This window comes from Delphinapterus leucas, chromosome 8 (genome assembly GCF_059928025.1).
Source record: "Delphinapterus leucas isolate spDelLeu-1000000601 "Yukka" chromosome 8, BTC_Dleu_Yukka2, whole genome shotgun sequence".
Classification (NCBI taxonomy): Eukaryota; Metazoa; Chordata; class Mammalia; order Artiodactyla; family Monodontidae; genus Delphinapterus; species Delphinapterus leucas.
The window spans coordinates 7,883,241-7,899,424 of NC_143136.1; the positions used below are offsets into that span (position 1 = coordinate 7,883,241).

Here is a 16,184-nt window from a genome sequence, read left to right on the forward strand (position 1 = left end):
CTCAGTATTATTTACTGGAAAGACTCTAAAAAACCAACAATAGCAAAATAGTTAAATAAACCATACTGTAGTCACATGCAGAATAGCAGGCAGCCATTAAACTGTTTATGAAGAACTTTTGTTAACCTGGGAAAGTATCTGGATTAGATGAAAAGCAGCAGGATGTGTACTCAATTATATAGGAAAAAAACTACATTAAGAAAAGAACAAAGAACGCATAGAAGACTGGAACGATATCAAAATGGCAACAGTGATTGCTTTACTTTTTTTGCATTTTCCAAAGTCTTTATGAGAAGCATGACGAGATATAAGCTGTTGTCCTTAGTCATGAAGGAATTATGGGAAACTTCATTCCTGGGGGATTCTCAAGGTCAAGAAACTATATGTACACCAATTCAACAATAAGGTGAGTAAGCAGATGGAGATGGGGAGAGAGGAAATGGGGACAGAAGAGCCCTCATATTTATTGAAAGCCTACCAAGTAAAGGCTTTCCTTTATCCTGACCACAACCATTTGGTTTTTTGTTTTGTTTTTTTGTTTTTACGTTTTTGGGTTTTCTTGGGGCCGTGCCGCACAGCTTGTGGGACCTTAGTTCCCCGGCCAGGGGTCGAACCCGGGCCCTTGGCAGTGAAAGTGCGGGGTCCTAACTACTGGACCGCCAGAGAAGTACCCCATGACCACAGCCATGTGAATTCGGTATTACTATTTCCTTTTCACAGGTGAGGAACTTGAGTTGGAAAAAGGTGAAGTAATTTGTTCAAACCACAATTAGAACTGGAATTTCAACCAGAACCTGTGTTCTTGCCACCTTACCAGAATTTTGGACTTGGTGATGGCCCGGAGATAATAAAGTCTGCAAAAGAGAGAGGAGCCAAAGACAATGAATGTCTAAGGGTTTCTGCCTTGGAGAGCCAGGTAGATGCTTCCCGTGATAAGGAGGAATGGCAGGGCCGGGAGTGCTGATTTTAAGGTGCCCAAGAGGTATCTTAGTGGAGGTGACCAGTAGGCAGCTGTGTAAACAATTCTGAATTTTATAAGCAAGACCGTAACCTGGAGGTACAGGTCTGGGAAAATTTGGATGCGAAGACAGATGGCAACTGAAGCCACTGGAGCGGATGAGATGGTCCTGAGAGAGTATGTTGAGTGAAAATGAGGTTTTTGATAGAACAGCTACATTTAAGAGCTGGACAACAGACACTGAGAAGGGGTAGCCATGGTGTTCTAAGTTATGACGTTACAGGAGCCAAGGCGGGAACACGTCGTAAGGAGGGAGCACTCAGCGGCGTCAAATCCTTCTAAGAGGTCAAGTAAGAGAGGAACAAGCATCTGAACCAAGAATCCGCTGGATTTAGCAACGAGAACCCTCAGGGCAGCGGTGGGAGCAGAGGTCAGGGCGTGATGGGCTGACAAATGAGCAGAGCGTGAGGAAGTGGGGATCATGAGTGTTAACTCTTTCAGCAAACTGGAGAGTGGCTGGGAAGAGCCAAGGTGAATGGAACGGAACGGGACTGGCTACCAGGATGCGGGATTGAAGGAGAGTGGACTGTAAGATGACAGAGACTTGTTTAAATGCTGATGGAAGGAGGAAATATAGAGGGAGGGGCTGAAGACACAGGAGACAGATGCCTGAGATGACAGGAGGGGGTGGAATCCGACATGCAAGCGAAGACCCTTTCTCACTGCAGCGGTAGGGAAGGCGGCGTGGGGCTGAAGATCTATCTATGGATTTGGTGGGGGGGTATGCGGGCATGGTGGTGGTTTGGAATGTGCCAGCCTGATTATTGTTCTTTTCTAAGAACTAGGAGGCCAAATTACCTGCAAGGAATGGAGGGTTTGGTGAGGGAAGGAACGGAAGTTGGAGGAATATGATGAAAGTTTGAAATTGCTTCTCTGGAGAACAGGAAAAGCAGCTGACCGGAGACGAGCATAAGGGTTGCCAGGGAGCATTACGGGTCTAGCTGAGGCCACAGGATCTGAGGTCACCGTAGCAACCATCTGTCCAGATGATTTTTTTTTCTAGCAACCTAGATGCTGGAATGAAGAAAGTTAGGTGGGTGTGGAGCTGAGCATTTGCCAGAAAGGTCTGAGGGAAGAATAGGTTTGAGGGATCAAGGGAGTAGAGGTATAATACTGGCAACAGATGGATCAGGGACTCTATGGGGAAACAGGCAGGAAATACAGATGGAAGGGACTGACTGGAAGAAAACAGAAGAGTCTGGGTGAAGGAGGTCTTGTATGGAGTTAATATTCTTTGAGTACGTCCTCTGTCCTAGGCACCTTTCACGTGTGACTTTATTTAATCCTCCCAACAACCCTGCGAGCTTGGCTCCTATCCTTACACTGCAGAGTAGTTTACGTAAATTAGCAAGTAAGTGGCAGAACTGAAGTGTAGTCCATGTTGCTAACCACTGGCCTATACTGGCCTCCTAGGTGTCCATGAGGTCAAGGAGAGGGTTTGTGGGAGTCACTGGGTGAGGAAGTCGGGGGCACTGGAGGCTGTGGTCAGAGAGAAGGCCATGTCTGATCTTGGAGATGGAACAATCACAAGATGCAAGGAGAAGTCGAGAAACGGAGAGTCAGAGGTTGGGGTGGGGCGTGGGGTCCTCCATGAGAGGTCTGACATTCATTCAGGAGGATGAGATGCTGCTGCCCAGATAAACCAGTCCACAAAGCGTGTCCCCGCAGGTGTGTAGGTATGTATGGGTGTGGGAGTAGGCGCCTACTATGTGCACGGTTTAATACATGAATGAACCGGTCCAGCTGGTCCCTAGAGCAGACGTAAGTGCATGTCTAGCAGTCATTTCCTCCTTCCTAATGGTATTCTAGTTTCATTCAGCTATACGCCCTCCCACCCCAGGCCAGGGGATTCAAGGGGAAGCAGATCCAATCTCCGTGGCTGGACCTGGCCGTTCTAAGGTAACCTCATGCACCTTTCAGTAACTGATCAGGAACCCAAGCCAGCCAGTGCACGGCATTTCCTGACCCTAGGCACTGCTTCAGGAATGGTCATGTGATCCAATGGAGGCCAGTGTTTGCTGGGTGCTTCCAGGCACGAGGGTCAGAACTGCTGCAACTTGCTTGCTACCAGCCTGAGAATGAAGCCAACTCACACAGGAAGCAGACTCAAAAGACTCAGAGAAAAGCAGAGCCAGGGCCTCGATGGAGCTGTGCCCGGTCTCTGCCAGCCTTCCGGGCCTTGGCCGCTCTTTGTAATTGCTCATTATTTCTCTCGAGGACACCGACACACTCCACTGCCCTGGCTCTGCTCTCTCTAATCCACTCTCCATAACACAGCTGAGCCATCCTTCTAAACAAAAGCCTGATGACACTTCCATCTGTAAGGACCTTGATGGCTTCCTGCTGTCTATATGTCGGAAATATATTCATGAATTAAACACGATCCAGGCTCTCTGGGGGTTGGTTGCCCATGTGAACAAATATGGACTGTGACCAAGGGACTGGTGGGGTGGCAAGTGCCGAGGAGGGTATGCCAACCCGGAAGGGCCCCAGGGCAGAAGATGGGCGTCTTGAAGGAGAAACACGAGTCTGCCAGACAGGGAAGAGCGCCCTGGCGTCATCCTGCTGCAAAGCTCTGTGCATTCCTTCTACAACTGCACAGCTCACTGCATGAGGCTGGACCAAGCCGTGCACATTCTCCTACCTCTGGGCCCCTCCTTGTGCCACGACTGCTTCCAGGGGAGCCCTTCCTGTCTGTCCCAGCAAGATCCCACACATCCTTTGAGATTCTCTCTGTAAAACTGGACCTTCTATTATTCCCTCCTCTGGTAACTGGAGGCAGGGCCGCTCTCCCCAGTGAGTCCGAGGGTTCGGGATGGGTAGCTTCGCCAGGTACCCTGGGCACTCAGTGCCCTTATCTCTGTCCACAGCAGGTGCCCAAAGCATGTCGCTGAGCTGAACTGCAGAGTAGAGATTTGGAGCATCTCGTTTACCTGTCAGCGACTAACTGCTCCAGTCATTTAATTTACAGACACAGGGACTTCCCCGGTGGCACAGTGGTCAAGAATCGCCTGCCAAAGCAGGGGACATGGGTTCGAGCCCTGGTCCAGGAAGATCCCACATGCCGTGGAGCAACTAAGCCCATGTGCCATAACTACTGAGCCTGTGCTCTAGAGCCCGCGAGCCACAACTACTGAGCCCACGTGCCACAACTACTGAAGCCCGTGCGCCTAGAGCCTGTGCTCCGCAACAAGAGAAGCCACTGCAATGAGAAGCCCGCGCACCGCAACGAAGAGGAGCCCCCGCTCGCCGCAACTAGAGAAAGCCCGCGTGCAGCACCGAAGACACAACGTAGCCAGAAATAAATAATTAAAAAAAAAATTTACAGACACAGAATCATGTTCCCCTGCAAGCTCCTAGTCACCCAATTTCATCCGAGTTTGTAATCACTCTCACCTCTGTAGAGAGATTCTGCCGCACGTGTGCCACCCCTCAGTCGCTGTGCCCCCAGACTACAAGCAGTGGCTCAAATCCTCTCGGTGCCCAGAGGCTCCCATCTTGCCAGTGCCTATGAAGAGGCACTCGGTCCTTCACTCAACAGTATTTACTGAATACGTCCCATGAGCCTAGCGTGGCAAGGAAACGGGCAGGCCTACAGGCTGCCATCTGTGCCAGTGCGGGCTCTAATCAAGGCCTGCAGGGGTCCATCCACAGAGTGGCTCAGCTTGGAACGCTGGCCTGCAAGGATGACAGCTACTCCGAGATTTCATGAGGTCCGGCTTTCCCTTTCCAGAGGCAGCTGCCATTGTCAAGCAGAAGAGCCTGCTATGAGTCAACCTCTTCCCTGGGAGGACAGTTTCCAGCCGCACAACATCCCTGGTACTAGGTAAGGAGGGAAGGCAGCAAAGGGCCCACGAGGCAGTGACAAGGCTGCTCTGTCAGCCTCTTGCAGCAGAGGAAGGAGGCCTTTAAATGGGTCTAGTTAGAGATAAGCCTTTCCTCTGGACAAAGGACAAGCCAATCTCTCTCAAGCAGGAAAGAGAAGAGCCTTCTGCTTTCAGGGGCTCAGGCCAGACCACAGAGGAGGGTAGGCCCTGGGCAGCTGGAGCGTGAGACTCCTGCTGGGAGCCCTCCTGCCTCAGGGAAACCGGCACCGTGGGCGAGCTGACGGAGCCTGGGTGAGTGGAAGGGGCCGCAGTCCTTCCCCACGGGCTGTGGGAACGTGGGGGTAGAGGCCCTACGGGGGTTGGTAGGTCTGCAAAAGGTCCTCCTGCAGCCCCTCCGGGTCTAGGGCAGGAGAGGGAGGCAAGGGAGGCCACAGGGCCATCCTCCCAGCTGGTGACAACAGGTGAGCGGTAAGAACGACCGATTCAGGACTAACGAAGGCTTCCTCAGGGTTCTCAGACGTTGCTTGAGGAAGAGGCTTTAGGTGAACCTAAGGGGAAGAATGAACGCCCCAGGCTAAGCAGCAGAGGGGTCCATGGAGTCACTTAATGTAACCATTAAAGGAAGCATGACCTTACTCTGTACCCCAGCCCAGTGAAGCCAATGGGCCAGATTACATTCATAAGAATAACTGAGAAAGAGTGACGGGACGGGACAGGAAAGGTGGCTGAGGGGTGGCTTGCTAGATGTTCCCCTGGGCTAATGAGCAAATTGGTCCCTAATCTGCTCAGGTGCACAGCTGGCTTTCCCAAACAGCCACATTCCTGGAGAACATACACACAGGCCACTTGGTACTAAACTCCATCAGCTAAGTAATACCAGCTCAGAGCCTTTGGTGCTTTTGAAAACGCTGGCCTGACTTTGGTAGGGTAAGAGATGTGTTAAGAAGTTTAGCAATTGCCTGTCTCGTCCACAACAGCTCCAAGATGACCTCTGGCAGGCAACCAGCTCTCTTTCTGGCCATGGGCTGGACGGCACTTGCAGGCCGGGCATAAAAGAGTGGGTCCCCTCTCTGCAGGCTGCTCCGTGACCAAACAGGGGCAACCTCCACGACCCAGCACCGAGTTCCTCTCACAGGGGAGTAATGAGAGAGGTAGCTGGTGAAAGCAGAGTGCTGGTTCTGTGGCCAGCATTGCTCCAGTTCAAACCAACATGGGTTCTCCGGGATGCCAGTGAGCTTGCTTCAATCTGCTAGCTATTAGGACCAAGGTTCAAATGCAGGTCAAGGACCAGACTGGGAAGCCTCCAGCCTCTGCATGGCCGACTCTTCCCCTCACAGTCCACTGGTCTTGCAGGGTGTCCAACTCTTCCTTAAGCTGAAAGTGGCAAACCCCATCATAGTTCAAACATCTGAGGTATGCCATTTACGGCATACTTAAAAAGAAGAGAAAAGTTACCTCTACCTGAGCCTTGGTTTTGCAATTGAAAAATCTTATTAGAAGGAAATCTTCACATTCTCTGAGGTGATCTTTAGTTTCTCTTCTTTAGTTTTCGTTGTTTGGTTTGGATTTCCTAAGCATTATTTTTTTTCCCATCTCCTCTCTGCTTTCTTTTATAAGACAAAGATGCTGTGGACTTGGCTTTCGCTTGGTTCACAGTGACTCTACGGCAATGTATTAAGTTTCTTTCTCCTAAGTCCACTGAAGTCTTTTTGGACTTGGAGAAAGCTTTTTAAGAAAGAACTTGCTCATTCAGCAGGATTTTCCTCCCCACCCCAAGCTCTGGTTCTGACCTGGAAAAAATAAGAGTGAGAAAGTGCAAGAGAATCCTGCAGTCCTGATGCTCAACTGCACAAACCACAAAAAAGAGCCTCGCTCCAGTAACGTAATCATGGAGATTTCTGGCACCTTGGTCTTTCAAGAAAAATACATCCATCTGCTGGCACAGGGACCCATCAAACTAAATCCTGTTCAGCATGGAGTTCCCGATTCATTAGTGTTGGAAAGTCTATAGCGAGGCTGGCCGCTCCCACTGGATGACGCCTCCCTGCAGCGCCGTCTGTAAACCCCACAGCTGTGTTTTCACTTAAAGCCACTTCTCCTGACTCCATTGCACCTTGTTCCAGAGGCTCGTGCTATCCTCATGAAGGTGAAAAATGACAGGTCAAGGATTCTTCAATGCTGAAGTTTTACTTGCTCAGAAGAAAAGCCGCCTGTCTCTGGAGCTACGGTCAATCCATAGAGAAGGCTGTTCTTTAGTCAGGAGTCACAGAGGCCAACCTGGTTGGTTCATACTGGGTTTGCCTCAGTCAACAAGCCAGTCCCGGGAGAGAAGAGCCCTGACCCCTCCTGCCCGCCTGTCTGAGGGTTACTTCATGGCTCACCAGCGAGGTCGGGGCAGTAGAGCTCTGTGGGCCATGACTCCGCAGCACCTCTGCTTTTAGCGCTGGGTGAGACCGGCACAGAAGAGCTCATTCCCCTTCCCAGCACCTGTGTTAGCAGAACAGGCGTTCCCTTGCCCCAGCTTTCCTGATCAGGCCTTCCCTGGTCACTGGGCCACATTTTTACCCTGCAAATTCCTGAGAAATATGGCAACGGGGAACACAAAGCACGGTGAACAGGTCTGCACGTGTCGTATGCAGAGGGACGCTGCAACCGACGTGCTCGACCCACTCACAGCAGGAGCATTTTTGAGGATTTTCACAGCCAAAGAGGGTGACTTCTGTTGGGACATTACCAGACCAGAGCCATCTCTGCTCAGAGCTCTAGGGCTCAGGCCAACCACTCTTCAGGGACTGGAACTGCCCAAAGCTGCTTCCGCAGGGAAGTGCCCATGTTGACTGTGGGAACTGCATATGGCCCCTCCACATGCATGGAGGTGACTGTGCATCGTACAGAGAGATTGTCTGGGTCTCCTGGCATTTAGAATATATCAGTTTTGCAGCCTAGCCACCTACTTTCTAAAGCTTGTGGTCCTGCCCCAAACAGTGGAGAATGTCCACCTGCCAGAGCCTCCCACTTCAGCGCCTCTGCTACATAGTTTCCATCACACACACAGCGGACACCAGGGAAATGTGTCAGAAGCAGTCTAAGTGACAGGCTATCTGCTCACTCAGGCAGGTGGTCTAAGCTTTGTCCTTGAGTCAAGTTAGGCTACAGGGAAGTGACACCTGTAGATGACACGAGCTTGTTCACTAGCTTACTTGCCTTCCTCAAGCTGTGTTTTATCCTTCAACTTTCACCTGAGTTTAAGAAATAGCCTTATAATACCTCCTTCTTCATTGGCCACAAATGTAAAAATGTGTCCACTATAACACTTAATGCCCCCACTATCAAGCCTCATGTGAGAAACTGCTTTTAGTGCTAGGAAAAGTATCCCTTGACTTTCAGTGAGATTTGTTACAAGAAATAACCTTATGAAATCTGTCTCTTCTCCACAAAGCAGGAAGCTATTTCTGCATTTCTGATACTCAAGTCAGATAATATGACGCCCAGTCACAGGAATTATGCTCTCTTACAGATGTCCTATTACTTCTGCCTCTTTTCCTTGGCTCTGATTTTCTGTCTTTCTTTCTACTGTATTCATTTTACTGTTTATTTCCTTGTTGCAAGTCTTCTCAAATCCTTTTTGGAAACAGATGAGAGTATACATAAATAAAATAAAGTTCTTCAAAATATAAGCCAAACATACATAAAAATATGAGAGCCAGGCAAGTTCGAATACAACTTGATTCAACAATGATCATGACGGTAGGCATTCAGTTCATGGAAGAAAGAAAACGGGTCATTCTCATACATGCCTCAGAGCCAGTGATCAAGCTGGCTCTAGTCTTGAAAAAACAGGAGAGAACAGAATGATCTTCCAGGGAATTGGCCTCAGTTTCCAGGGACTTGAGGAGTTGAAGGAGTTATATAACCCCAAGCTGGGAGCCAGCAGCTCTGGCCTTGTCTCTGTTCTTCCCCAGACTCTGGGATGGTGTGGGGTTCTGATGACCTTAGCCTTCCCACCTGTAAAATGGAGCTGAGTTCCTCTATGGTCATCCTTGTGGTTTATTTTACAGATGAATGTGAGATACTTTCTAGGTTTACTGGAAGAAAGCCTCCATAATAAGTCCCTGCTATACCTGTCAGAAGAAAAGCTCTGAAGATTTTCGGAGGACCAGCGCTCACCTTTTAATGAGAAAGAGGTGGCAGTGAAGTATTCCCCTGCATAAAGCTGTGTTACGTAGCCAAGAGCGACTGTCGAAGTTCATGACTTGATTCCATGCCCACTGTGCTTCTTTCCTCCCAGATGAGGCCAAATGTCTGAACAACATATTCCAGGACAACATCCTAAGGTCCCTTCTGGTCCTGGGGCAGCCAGTCTGCCCTACTGTCCTCCTCCTGCAACCAGCCTTCAAGCTGCAGCAGTGGGCTTGGCAGCACCTCCTGGCACAAGATCACTGGCCACAGCCATCCAGTCACAAAGTGTCTGTTGACCTGACGCTTCCTGGGGTGCTCAGAACAATCTGGAAGGGACACCTAGGAGGCCCATACCTGGGGACAGCGCTTCCTGGGTTGCTCAGAACAGTCTGGAAGGGACACCTAGGAGGCCCACCTGGGGTTACCGGAGGTTCCTACTCTCATCCAAAACAATTACTAGTGTCTTAAAGAGCCTTTCTCTTTTTGAACAATATATCAGTCTAATAGGTACCATTCTAACTATGGTAAAGACCAAAGAACATATGGGTGTTGTGAACTTTAAAGAAAATACAGAAAGAAGCTTACAGCTAAGATGAAATGCAAAGATCAAAAAAATTAAAGAGGTTAGTAGAGGATATTAGAAAGGGCTGGGATCCAGCAAGAAGGAAAATGAACAGACTTTCTATGCCTTGCTAGCTGAAACATCAGCTTTGGTAATAGAGAATCCTTGGATAATCTCGCATAGTTGAAAATCATTTAAGAAACTAGACACAATGTTAAATGTTAAAAAAATAAGTTTCACAATAATCTTAGGGGAACATTTTCATTAAGCAGAAATCTGTTTTCTCTCCAACCTTTGTATAATCTTTCTAGGGGCTCTGGGCTGGAATTCAGGGGACAGTCAGAGGCTCTCACAGTGACCTTGGGGATCCTCTAGAATAACTGCCCACAGCACTGGACAAGTTTTCTTTCTAGCACTCTAAAGAGCTCAAGCTTTGCTGCAACCCTCCTGCCTGGGACACAGGTCTTACTATACCAGAAATAAGCTCATTTCGCTTTCGAGTGGGTGTACCTATAAACAACAAGCAACACTGTAGAGAAGTAAAGGGTGTGGACACTTCAGGCTGGTTTTGAAACCTGGCTTTACTTCCTATGAGCTACACGACCCCTGGCAAGTTACCTTACCTATTTGTACCTCAGTTTCCTCCTCTGTAAAATGGGGACAATGATGGTACCTAGTTCATATGGTTGTGAAAATTAAATGAGGGGAAAGAAAACACATTATAACAATACCTGACGATGGCAAACACTTGATAAGTGTTCCTGATGTCATAAAGCTTAGGGTTATTTCTTATAATGAGTTGAGATCAAATTTAAAAGAGGATGCACTGGAACAAGCTGACTGGGTGGGACTCAACAGTCCCAGATGTGATCACTCTAAAACCCAAGGAATTTCCACATTAATAGGGTTCAACTTCTTAACTGGAACAATATTTGGGAAGCCACTTCTCTCTGTGAAGGACACACAGCAGGAGAGCACTCCGCAGGAGGACACATGCTTCAAAGTGTCCCGTCTTCTTCAGCGGCCCTGCCGGCACTTGCGGCGGCTCGGTGGCTGGGCAGCCCTACTGTATTCCCAGGTGACCAGCTCTCCTGGGCTGCTTCCCACTAAAGTGGCAGGCAGGGAGGCCGTGGTGCCCCTACATGAGGCTCACTCCTCAACAGAAAAGCCTCCAAGGCCCTGCCAGGTTGGCAGATGTGCCTCAACATGGAGGCTGCCCAGCACCTCTGCACTGGCAACAACTTGTCTGTTAATCTCCGCTTGGGAAAGGAAGAGGCCGCAGAGACCTGCTAGAGCATGGCAGAGGGCTGGCTTCTGACAGTCCGGATGTGGGAAAATTGCTTCTATCGTGGTCTGATTCTTCTCATTTATTCTCAAGTTGAAACAAGTCTCCAGCTGTCTGTTTGTTTAACTACCATACCGTCCAACGAGATTGTAAACTCCAATAGAGAAATCCCAATCGATTACTGTTTCTGAGCCCCACGAACCTTTATTAAAAAAGAACTTCTAGGTGATGTAGGGGCCTGCAGTAAGCCGCAGAAATACGAGGTTCCATGTTCAACCAGACACAGCACCAAGAACTTCACATGCACAGGTACTATTACTGCCATTTTAAAGGTGAGGGAACTGACGTGTAGAGAGGTTAAGTAACTTGCCTGCCCAACCAAGGTCAGGTGGTATAGCAATCAACACCTGGCAGACCTAGAAATGGAACCCAAACCCATCTAACTACAGTCTGTGCACTTCTCACTGGGCCACACTTGCTATTTCTTCATCTATAAAGAGGGCACCAAGCTGGAAGCCGGGGGCTCCAACAATTTTCTTCTCTCCTCTAGATTCCAGCAGGCGTAGGACAGCAACTGGGGTTCAGAGAGTCAGTCTCTCAGGGCTCACTGGCAACGGTCTGACGGAAGAACAACTGGAATTTAAGGCAAGTCGCCCTAGCGAGAGGCTGCGCAGACCGCCCGCCCAGCTTCAGGTGGAGAAGCCGGACTGGAGGAGACAGACGCCTGGGTGGGCCTCCCAGAGGCAGGGTCCTGCTGGCAGGCTGGAGGTGGCAGGTAAGCCCACTCAACTGAGAGCAAGTGGGAGAAAGATGTGGACTGGCTCTGGTTTTCCATTTCAACGAACCTGCCCTCTGGTTGATATGACTCAGTCACACAGGTAGTGGGAAGAGCAGAGCTACAGCCAAGGGCTTCTTACCTCAGGGTTTGCAAAAGAAGAAACGCCAGTCAGCTAGTCAAAATACTGGATAGCAGGAATAAAATCAAAACAAAGCAACAACAACAAAAACTAAGATTAATATAGGATCTATTAATATCCTACTGATAAAGTGCTGGGGACCGGAGAGCCAGCTTCCGTTATGTAGGCCAAGGGCCTCTGTCCATGACATCATCTGTGAGGTGAAAGCCTCGGAAGAGATACTGTCTTGGGCTCCTTCTGGCCATGAACTTTATAATTTTATGGGCAAGCGCTTGCTAAACACGCCCCCTCTGCTGCTCAGCACCGTGCCGGGCACCCCGGGAGGCACAGGGGAAAAGGAGAGTCTAGGCTAGCAGAGTTGATTAAGTCACACTGACTCCAGCGCTGTCGGAGCTCAGAGAAGTAGCTGGTAGAGTGGCCTGCATGGAATAGATGAGGCCTGTGAGTCTGGAAGGACAGCAAGGATTTGAAAGACACAGATAGGAGATTCCACATAACAGGAAAAAACAAGACTTTAGCTCTCTTTGGGCACAGACCACACGGGTCACATCCATCACTGTATCTCCAAGAGTGTTCGACAAAGTAGGCACTTAAGAAATAATTGTTGAGGGACTTCCCTGGTGGTCCAGTGGTTAAGAATCCGCCTTGCAATGCAGGAGACGTGGGTTTGATCCCTGGTCGGGGAACTAAGATCCCACACGCCACAGGGCAACTAAGCCCCCCCGCTCTAAAGCCCACGTGCCATAACTAGAGAGCCCACGCACCGCAACTACTGAGCCCGCGCGCTCTAGAGGCCGCACGCCACGATGAAATATCCCGCGTGCTGCAACGAAGATCCTGCAACTAAGACCCGAAGCAGCCAAATAAAGAAAGAAATATTAAAAAAACAAAAACAAAAAAGAAAGAATTGTTGAAAGAATAAATGACCCAAACCAGAGAAGTAAGAATAAATACGTGCTGTTCTGTGAATATGTGCAAGATTGGTCCGACTACAGAGCAGAGGGTACAATTTTGGAACAGGTAAAATCACATTGATGATGGTAACAAAAATGAGTAAGCACAGTAAATCTTTCTGTGTTCTACCCGGTGGGTCTCTTAACAGCCTCATAGGGTGGGTGCTGTTACCATTCCTACTTTACAGCCGGGGACATGAAGGCTCATAGATGTTGGGAAGCTTGCCCCAGGTCACGCAATTGCAGCCCTGGGACTTGAGCCCAGGGGCCCTGACTCTCGGTTCAGTACTTTCCCATAAGACAACAGAGCCTCGGGTTACGTCTGACAGAGGCTAAATCCCAGACCCTCTTCTAGTGTGTGTTCTCCTCCTAGGCCACCTGTAGCTTTATGATGTGGACTGCTTTCTGAGAGCAAGCAACTTCTGAGCTGAGACCTGGCCTTTTCCAGGTGCAATGCTGGTGTCCCACTCAGGTGAATTAAACAACCCACTTTTTATTTTGAGATGATTATGGATTTACAGAAATAGCAAAGATACAACAGGGAGGGCCCATGTATTCTTTACCCAATTTCCACCAAAGGTGACATCTTACATAATTATAACACAACATCAAACCCACGAAACACACTGGCATGTTATGTGTGTCTGGTTCTATGTCATTTGGTCACATGTGTAGATTCGTGTAACTGCCACAGCAACCTGGATATAGAAATGTCCCTTCACCACCAAGATCCCCCTTGGGCCACCTCCCTCTCCCCCCACCAGCCCTCAACTCCTAGCAACCACAACTCTGTTCTCCAGCTCTATCATTCCATCATTTTAAGAATGTTATATAAATGGAATTACACAGTATTTTAACATAGCTCTTCAAAGTCATCCTAAGAGTAGGACTTGATCCATTTGTTCAGATTCGCAGAATATAAAACAAGAGAAAGATAAAAATTAAGCAGAATAAGGAATGTTTCTATCCTAGTTCTGCCCTTTCTAGCTATGTGACTTTTGACAAGTTATTTAACCTCAAGTCTCAGTTTCCTCATCTGTAAAAATGGGTATAAGGTTTAAGGATTAAATGAGGTAACATGTGAAAGCACTTGGCAAATGGCAGGTGCTCAATAAATTCTAGCTGTTTGTTATTATTAATAACAAGCCAAGGAAGCCTCTGTGCTTCTTTATAGAAAATCAGGCTCTTAACGGTCACAGACGATTAAGGAAATGACCAGCCAGCCCTTAAATGACCCCAGGTTATTCTTCTCTTTGCTTTCCAAGACTCCACTGTGGAAACAACCCAGGGACTTTTAAAAGGCGCTTCCAACAGGCATCTTCATGAGCACACCATCATGAGAACAAGCAGCCACTCCCCAGGCCAGATTCACTAGGGGGCCTAGAATTATGAGAGCGGGAAAAACAGTCAAGAGCTCTGTTTAGCATAGAATGCGTCCAGAGGACAGCCAGGGTTTGTGCAGAGGCCTCCAGCAGCCCAGTGAGCACAGAGAAGGGGACAGTGCCAAAAAGAGGCAGGGGTCAGATGTGTGATCGAATTAGGTGCTGCATGGATACCCCACAAAGCTCAGCATCACTAAAAGGATGGATGTTTGAAGGGTGACAATGGCCCCCACTACCCACGAGGTCACCTTTACTATGACTAGCTATGGAAATCTGAAAAAATCTCCCCCAAAATCCCCTATGCAAAGACTCCATTATTTAGTCGAGAGAGCACTTGACTTCGAGCCTTTGAGTAGCTGGGAACACAGCACAAATGGCTGGCCATATCTTAAGCAATATGCCCAAGGTCCATTGAAAACAGACAAAAATGGGTATTCAGGAGCCTTCATGATTTATTGAAAGTAGCATTGTCTGTGCCTTTGCATAGCACCAGCAGGGGTGGGATTGAGGGCGCTCCTCCTGACGGCGGGGTCACCCCATGTGTCTCCTGTTCCCTTGGACTTTTCAACTCCCCGGGCTCGCATTCACTCACTCACTTTTTCTCCTCTGAAGTTAAAGAATACTGCCTCATCTATCACTGACAATGTTGGGTTTCAAAAGGACTGGGAGTGAATTCACTCTTTTTTTTTAAAAAAAAAAAACAAATGAGAAGAGCTTGCCTGGGAAGAGAGAGGAGAAGGTAAGGGGGTGGGGGGAGGCCGAGAGCTGACGATGGCTGCTCTCCTCCAGCCCCGTGCCCAAGGGAAGCCCTGTCTGGCAACCTGGCTCATGGGGGCGGGGGACAGAGGCTTCCGTGCTGTGCCACGTGCTGCTCTTCAATCCCCGTGTGCGCTCACGCCGCCTCTCTCACTAGCCTTTATAGCGTGTTTCTAGTCCTGCTTACTGTACTCTGGAAGGCACGTGTGTTTCTGATGCCTCCAGGAACACGTGTGTACCTGAGTGGAGGGAGAATCTGTGGTGCGGTAGCAGAGGCGCACCAGACTCCCGAGGCCGGCCGCCTTGCGGCCTTTAACAGGATGGTGCCAGGGACCTCCAGCTCACAGGGTCCCCAGCTGATGCCTACTCTTCCTCCTGCGATGCGGGGGTGGGGGGTGTGGGTGGGGGGACTCTCCTGGGTGGCACCACAGCCGCCCCACTGCCCAGTCAGAAACCCAGGAGTGTCCATCCATGTGCCCACCCCCTCCCTTTTTGGGCTCTGATTCTACCTCCTCAGTGTCTTTCTCACCTGTGGCTTCCTGTCAGCTGTATGACTTCAGGTTAGCCATCTCACCTAGATGACCACTAATTGGCCCCTTCTAATTCATTCTCCACAGAGCCTCCAGAGAGATCTTTCTAAAAAGAAAGACCTAGCCCATCACTTCCACATGTAAAATGCTTCAATGGTACCAATTTGAATTCAAGAAAACACTCGTATCTCAGGGCAGAGCAAACAAGGTCCTCCAAGATTGGCCCTGGTTCCACTTCTAATAACATCTCCCACGGCCTCTATGAGCCCTTCCTGTGACACAGCCATGCCAAAGGCCTGCAAATCCCAGAACACACCAAACCCTTGCGCTGCTCTGTCTGGAACATCCTTGGAGAAGTCATTTCCAACCTGCTCTCAAGTGCTCTCCTTCACTAGAACAGCAGTCTTCTCTCGGCTCCTATCAGCCCAGCACGGAGCAGGCTCTAGACCATCTGTGTCTTGCAATGACTGACACAAAGCGGTTAGTCAATGCTGTTTTCTGAATACTTTTGCTGCAGTGTATTTTCCCATGGATGAAGGATGGCAGGCCTCTACTTAGCTTGGCTGAGGTCGGTCATCTCACAGATTTCTATCAAACGTTAGCTGCACATCCTTCCCAGGCAAGCAATCCTTGGCCCTTCACCCACATCAGGCTTTCTTCCCACCACATTACACTCCAGCTGTTCTGAGGAAAACCCAATTCCAATGGCAGTCACAACTAGCAAGCTGCCTTGTTGACTATAATTTTTGAAAGCCTCTTGGTTATGAGATTAAAG

At 49.1% G+C, this 16,184-nt stretch overlaps 1 protein-coding gene across 6 annotated transcripts in view; it reads right to left on the reverse strand.

The window, feature by feature from the left end:
- Window positions 1–16,184, reverse strand: part of DIS3L2 (DIS3 like 3'-5' exoribonuclease 2) — a 388,363-nt gene that overhangs the window by 55,268 nt on the left and 316,911 nt on the right. The gene's annotated exons all lie outside the window — the stretch shown is intronic.